The following is a 6,902-nucleotide window of genomic DNA, read 5'->3' on the forward strand; positions in this document are numbered from 1 at the left end:
CAATGTTTCCCAAAAGTTGGGGGGCAAATGATAGGGATAAATAAGTCCTGATTTTATAATTAATGGACTGCTAGGCCCAATAAGAAAATGTATGATATTCAGACCAGAAAGGTTAAGCCTGATGGACCAGATCAGGCTTGGTGGAATAAAAAAGGCCCAAAAGCCCTGATTATTAATTAATTTTGTAATTAATTAATAAGGGAAAAATCAGCTATTGAGAAGAGTCCCGATAAGGATATAAATCCTTATAGATTAGCCTCAAGGGGACCTAAAAGGATAATGAATCAGCTTCCTACTTCCTAGGACTCCTAAGTCTATCCTAATTCAGAGGCTTGTCCACCAAGTCTCCTATACCAAGTCCAATTCAAGGACTCCCACATCTATATAAGGGGCCTCACCCCACAAACAAGAACTACGTTTTTTGGCTTGATTCTCTAATTCACAAAGATACGTAGGCATCTCGTAAAGGCAGAATTAAGCTACGATACACGAGAGCAGCCATTAAAGGTCTTGAGCTCCCGAATCTTAGTAATAAATACAGCAATTATATATACTAGTTTTAATCCATAACAAATGTTCAATTTCTTTTTCAGTTTATTTGAATTTTCGTTTATTTTGTGATTAATTGGAAGGATCTGTGATTTTATTGTATCATCTTTTCGTATTTTATTATAATAAATTAGTTATTTCTAGAACATATAAGTTGTAATATTTTGCCCATCAAAAATTCGTAAACAAGTTTAAATTCTCTCGCATATCTTGTCACATGGCTAACAAGTTTGAATTTTTGCCAGTATATCAAATATATGATATATGTCCTATGTGTTCCTATTGTAAATTGAGGTAATCAATTAAAGTATCATCCAATAATTAATGGAAAAAATTAAAAGTTAAATGGAATGATAAATCCAATTATTAATATTAACTGAATTACTTGGTATTTTTTTATATGTGCACATAAATAATGTAATCGTTATTGATATATAACTATTTATTATTTTAGTTATATATATATGTGTAATAATTTTATATTTACACATATAAATTGAAAAATATTGTATGATTAAAAAATAAAAATTTTGATCTCTTTTTTAACTAATGGTTAATTTGAAAGGAATTTTTTTATTTATATACATGTATATATTTGAAATAATGTATGATTTGGAAATATAAAATTTTTAATATATATATTTTTAATTAATGGTTAATTTGAAAGGATAAATTAAGAGAGCTCGAGATTTGGTCTTCTAAAATATGAATGATCTCTTCTATATATAATAACTCACAAAATTAGTAAGATATTTTATTAATATGAAGTAACGAATTTACCCACGTGTTTATTATATTTTAAAAAAATGTTACTATTAGAAATTGAACCCAAGTTCAGCCACTAAATTGTAAATTTTAATATTACTATGTCATGATCTTTTTTTGTCACGACTATATCAATATGTTACTTGTGTTTTTAATCATGAACTTAATATATATTTATCACATGAGAGTATATATTACATGTTATTAATCATCATTTTCTTTTTATATTTATTGATTTAGTTACCTATATAGCTATAATATTTAAGTTACTATTTAAATAATTATATTATTCAATATTTAACAAACAAAAATTATTATTTTACAAAAACAAAAAAAACACATAACATGTTAGATGAAATAGATGATATCATTATTTAGCTATCAGAGTTTTCCAGTCAGCATTTGATATCAGAGTTTGAAAAGATGACGTCATTAGCTTTTAACCGTCAGTATTTGTTGATCAGTATTTGATCAGTATTTGTCATCAATGTTTATCCATATCAGTATTTGTCAAGCTGGAAATTAAGAGATATCAAATGAGGATATATTTGCATAGATATATCGGTGTATGACTTTACTTATTGTAGGAATCAATAGATAGATATATAAAATATCTTCTAGATTGATTGTGTAACTGTGTCGTATATAAGCACATGTTAGGTTTACACTATATGTGTTAGTTATGAATTGATATATCATTCACATAACCTAGCAGCTCTCAAGGATATCTGTTCATCGTTTGAGAAAGTATTGTAATCAGTTTTTATCCATTAATATAAAAAATATTCTCTCTGTTGAGTTTGTTAATTCGATTTGATTGTTTAAACTGCATTCACCCCCTTTATAGTTGATTAAAGGTCTAACGATTGGTATCGGAGCTTGTTGTTGATACATGAATAGTTTAAGATCCACAAAACAATCATGAATGACAGAAAAATAAACTCAATAAAATCCCCCCCCACCACCAGTGACAAATAATATTAGCCATAACATGATTAGATATGAGGCTGTGAAGGTTTCAATTCTGAAAGTTCATGAATATCCAATCTAGAAAGTGAAGATGGTTATGTGTCTGGAAGCAACAGAACTTGAATATCTGAACAGTATTTATGATGGTCCTCATAGGCCTATGAAGCTGGTTGTTGTTGTTCCTGGTCAAGAAGAAAAGATGATTGACAAGGAAAAGAATGACTATTCTCCTAAGGATCTTCCATCCATTATGAAAGATGCAAAAGTTAGACATCTTTTGCATAACAGTCTTGATAGTGTTATGTCCAATAGGGTGATTGGATGTAAAATCGCCAAGGAAATTTGGGACACTTTGGAGGTCAAATGTCAAGGCACCACTGCTATAAAGAAGAAAAAAACAACAATACTTACTCAGGAGTGTGAACACTGTAACTCAAAGGCTGATGAGTCCTTGACTGAAATCTACGACGGGTTTCAAAAGCTCATGAATGACTTTCCACTGGTTGATAAAGAATATGATCTAGAAGATTCTAACTTAAAGTTTCTTCTCGCACTCCCTGAAAAGTAGGAATTGAAAGTCACGCGCACTCCCTGAAAAGTGGGACTTGAAAGTCACGTCAATAAGGGACATCTATGGGCTTGATGAAACATCTTTAGATGAGATTTATGGCATATTGAAGACTCATGAATTGGAGATGGAGAAAAGAAGCAAGAGGAAAGGACCCAGAGTAAGAAAGGTTGCACTAAAGTTTGAAGAGAAACCAAGGGAGAAAGTTAGGAAAAAAAGTTATTCCAAAGGCAAGGCTATGATTGCAAAGTCTGATACTGATTCATCAAACTGTAATGATGACTCAAACTCTGGTAATGACTCAGACATTGAAAGTGATCATGGTAATGATGAAGAGATTCTATAGATGGCTTCTCTATTTGTAAAAAGCTTCAAGAGGATTCTTACAAAGACTTCAAGAATGGAAAAAAAGGTTTTCAAGGAAATTCTCTAGTTCCTCAAACTCTGATAGGAGGAACTACAAAAGAAACTCTGATGAGAAGAAGTCAAAGACTGGAAAGATTGACGAATCAAAGATTAAGTGTTACAATTGTGATGGAGTTGGACTGTAGGAAGCCAAGAGCTGAGAAGAAACAAACCTTGATTACAAAAAAGAAGAATTGAGATGATACATTAGAATCTGATGAGGATGTCAACTATGCTCTCATGAAAAATGCTGATAGTGATGTTGAGACTACTGAGATGAACGTACTTCAAACTACACTTGCTTTTGATACTGATGATATCTTTGAATTAAGCTTATTTCTTAAAACACTACATGTTAGTTAGCATTATCAAACACTAGAAAATGCTAAGATCAGAAGTGAAAACTCTGACTTAAAGAAAAGAAATGATCACCTAGAAGCTGAGTTGATTTTCATGTTAGAAACTCAAAAATAAAGAGATGTTGCTTTGTATATTAAAAAAAACTGTTAGAAAAGCATGCATAGCTTGAAAAAGAATTATCTAAAGAAAGAGAAGTTATCAAGTTTTGGACTAGTTCATGAAAAACAACTCAAGATTTAATAGAAAGTGGTTGTTGGGGATCAAGATTAGGTTATTGATAAGTGGCATTTATACCACTTAGAGCGTCTCGTAATGGCTTGAATTGGTTATTGATAAGTATTGTGTGTATTTAATGTGTTTTCGAGTGTTTTTGCATTTCAGGGTATGACTTGTTTGTACAGGAGAATTTCATCGAAATAAGCCAAGGGAAGTACTTGGAATCAGTTGGGGGGAGTTGTGCGAAGAATTCAGCAAAATCAGAAGCAAACTTAAGAATTTTCCACAAGGCATGCAGGCGCCCGCCTGGAAGTAGCAGGCGACTGAAGAAGGATGCGGGGTCAGAATTTCAGATTCTGGAATTTCTAATTCGAGTTCTATTGGGCTTCTGTGACTGCTGTTTCTTGTGGACTCTTATATAAGTAATCTTGGGAGACGTTTTGAAGAACAAGTAACAAGGAGAGAAGATTAAGAAGACCGTTTTAGCACACAACAACGAAGAAGAGGAAGTATACGTTTATCTTGTGATTCTTTTAATTCGTTGTAACAGTGAATGCTAGTTTTCTTTACTCTTTGAACCTTAATACTCTTGTGACGTACTATGTTTTTATTAAGTAATTTTTATTAGTTTATATCGCTGTGTTTATATCATGTTTTCATATAAACCCATGGTGATGATGAGTTCTATCATGGGCTAATCGTGATCATGGGGTCAGAGCGGATTTACTATGGATTTCTTTAGTTAATTGTTTAATACCTTGGTATTTGGTGATTGTATGATATCTAGTATAGGTTGTGCTTATTCGTCTTAAGTGCGTCGTGAACATATAAGATAGCGTGTTAATCTCTTGAGAAGCGATAGTGAATCTTGAGATTTAGAACTTGCCATGCTAGCATAGGTTCATGTATTGTATGCATGATTAGTGGGTAACTCTAACCGTTTTACTTGCCCTGTGTAATCATAATGAATAACTTGTGCTTAAATCGTTATGTTGTCAAATTCTGTAGACATATAGGGTCTCAACATAATTAATGCATATTCAACTTCTATCTTAATTGTGGATGCTTGGTAGAATAGTATTCGTACAATGAAAGTTGACGTTTATCAGTTTCGTGTTGTTCGATTAATATCATCACCATTACATGCTAAGGGTAATAACAATAACTATTGAATTGAAGTATTAATGAAGTTATGATCTCATGTGTGTTTTATATTGATAATTTAAGTGTTTAATTCTCGTAGTTAATATTAGTTAATCAACCTTAATTGTTAATGTCTTGACATTGAAGAGTAATCATACATTGGTGAGTAAGTGTTAATTAAATATAATTAATCAGAGTCTCTGTGAGAACGAACTAGAAATCATTCTATATTACTTGCGAATGCGTATACTTGCGTGATTTATTTAGCGATGCTTTGTGCCTAACAATTTTTTGGCGCTGCTGCCGGGGACTCGGTGTTAATTTGTTAGTTTATGTACTTGCCATCAGTGGTCATTAGGATTAATTGATTAAGACTTGTTACTTACTTCTTTCGGTTGTGTTTCAGGTACTCTAGCGAGCATTTATGCTAACACGTTCTCACACCCGCAAGAGAAATCTAGATATGGCTGAGGAGACAGATTCAACTCTTGACTTTTCGGAGAAGATAGTTTTTGAAGATTCGGATACAGAGAGTGAGAAGAAAGAACCTGTAACAATGGGTGATCGTATGGTTCCAGCTGATTCAGCTCTTATGGATTTTTCTCGGCCTAAAATTGATGACATTCAGTCAAGCATCATTCATCCGGCTATTCAGGCCAATACTTTCGAAATCAAGCCGGACACTATTCAGATGGTACAGAATTCTGTTTCTTTCGGAGATACTGCGACTGAAGATTCCAACATGCATATCAGGAATTTTGTCGAGATCTGTAGTACTTTAAAATATAATGGTGTTACTGATGAGGCTATCAAGCTGAGGCTTTTCCCATTCTCTCTGAGAGACAAGGCTAAGGACTGGTTATATTCTTTACCAGCTGGGTCCATCACTACTTCAGAAGATCTCGCGCAAAAGTTTTTGGTGAAGTTTTATCCAATGGCCAAGACCGCAACTATGAGGAGTGCTCTTACTCAGTTTGCATAGCAACAAGGAGAATCTATGTGCGAAGCTTGGGAACGCTACAAGGAGATGTTGAGAAAGTGTCCATATCATGGTATGCCTAACTGGATAGTGATCACTGGTTCTACAATGGTTTGGGGGCCCAATCTAAGTCCATGCTTGATGAAGCTTCTGGAGGCGCTTTGTGGGCCAAAAGATATACTGAAGAATATAATCTTATTGAAACTATGGCTGCAAACGAGTATCAAAACCCAACTCAAAGGATGATGTCTGGTAAGGTAGCATGTATTCTGGAAGTTGATGCAGCTATAGCTATTACAGCGCAGCTCCAAGCGTTGTCTATGAAGGTCGATTCTTTAGACAACTATGGAGTCAATCAAATAAATATTGTCTGTGAGCTTTGTGCAGGCTCTCATGCTACGGATCAGTGTTATCTTGTTAATGAATCTGTTTAGTATTTGAACAATTATCAGCGACCGCAACAACCTGTGCCAGCTAATTATCATCCTAATAACAGAAATCATCCCAATTTCAGCTGGAGCAATAATAAGAATGCTGTTCAGCAACCATATCAGCAAGTTATAAATAAGCAGTTCAATCCACCTGGATTCCAGCAACCTCAGTAATATGATCAAAGGCAATCATATCCTCAACAAGGAGGTGCTGCTCCACCTTCTAGTGCTGATTTTGAGGAGTTAAAGCTGTTGTGCAAAAGTCAGGATGTTTCTATCAAGACCTTCAAAAATCAAATCGGTCAAATAGCCAATGCCTTGCTCAATCGTCAACCTGGCACACTTTCCAGCGATACTGAAGTGCCAGGCAGGAAGGAAGCTAAGGAGCAAGTCAAAGCTATCACCTTAAGGTCTGGAAAAGTTTTTGATGCTGAAAAAGCAAAAGATGGAGAAGCTGAAGTCATAGATGAAGAAGAAAAGCAAAAGGAGAAAGAGGGGGAACCAAGGAAGACTACTG

The 6,902-nt window shown here is 33.9% G+C and overlaps 1 non-coding gene across 1 annotated transcript; it reads right to left on the bottom strand.

The window, feature by feature from the left end:
• Nucleotides 1-5,924: 5,924 nt before the first annotated feature.
• Nucleotides 5,925-6,031, bottom strand: LOC141699069 (small nucleolar RNA R71). Its single transcript, XR_012565557.1, has one exon. It is a non-coding gene; the product is annotated as a small nucleolar RNA R71 (small nucleolar RNA).
• Nucleotides 6,032-6,902: the final 871 nt, after the last annotated feature.

The sequence above is a fragment of the Apium graveolens genome, chromosome 11 (assembly GCF_009905375.1).
Source record: "Apium graveolens cultivar Ventura chromosome 11, ASM990537v1, whole genome shotgun sequence".
Classification (NCBI taxonomy): domain Eukaryota; kingdom Viridiplantae; phylum Streptophyta; class Magnoliopsida; order Apiales; family Apiaceae; genus Apium; species Apium graveolens.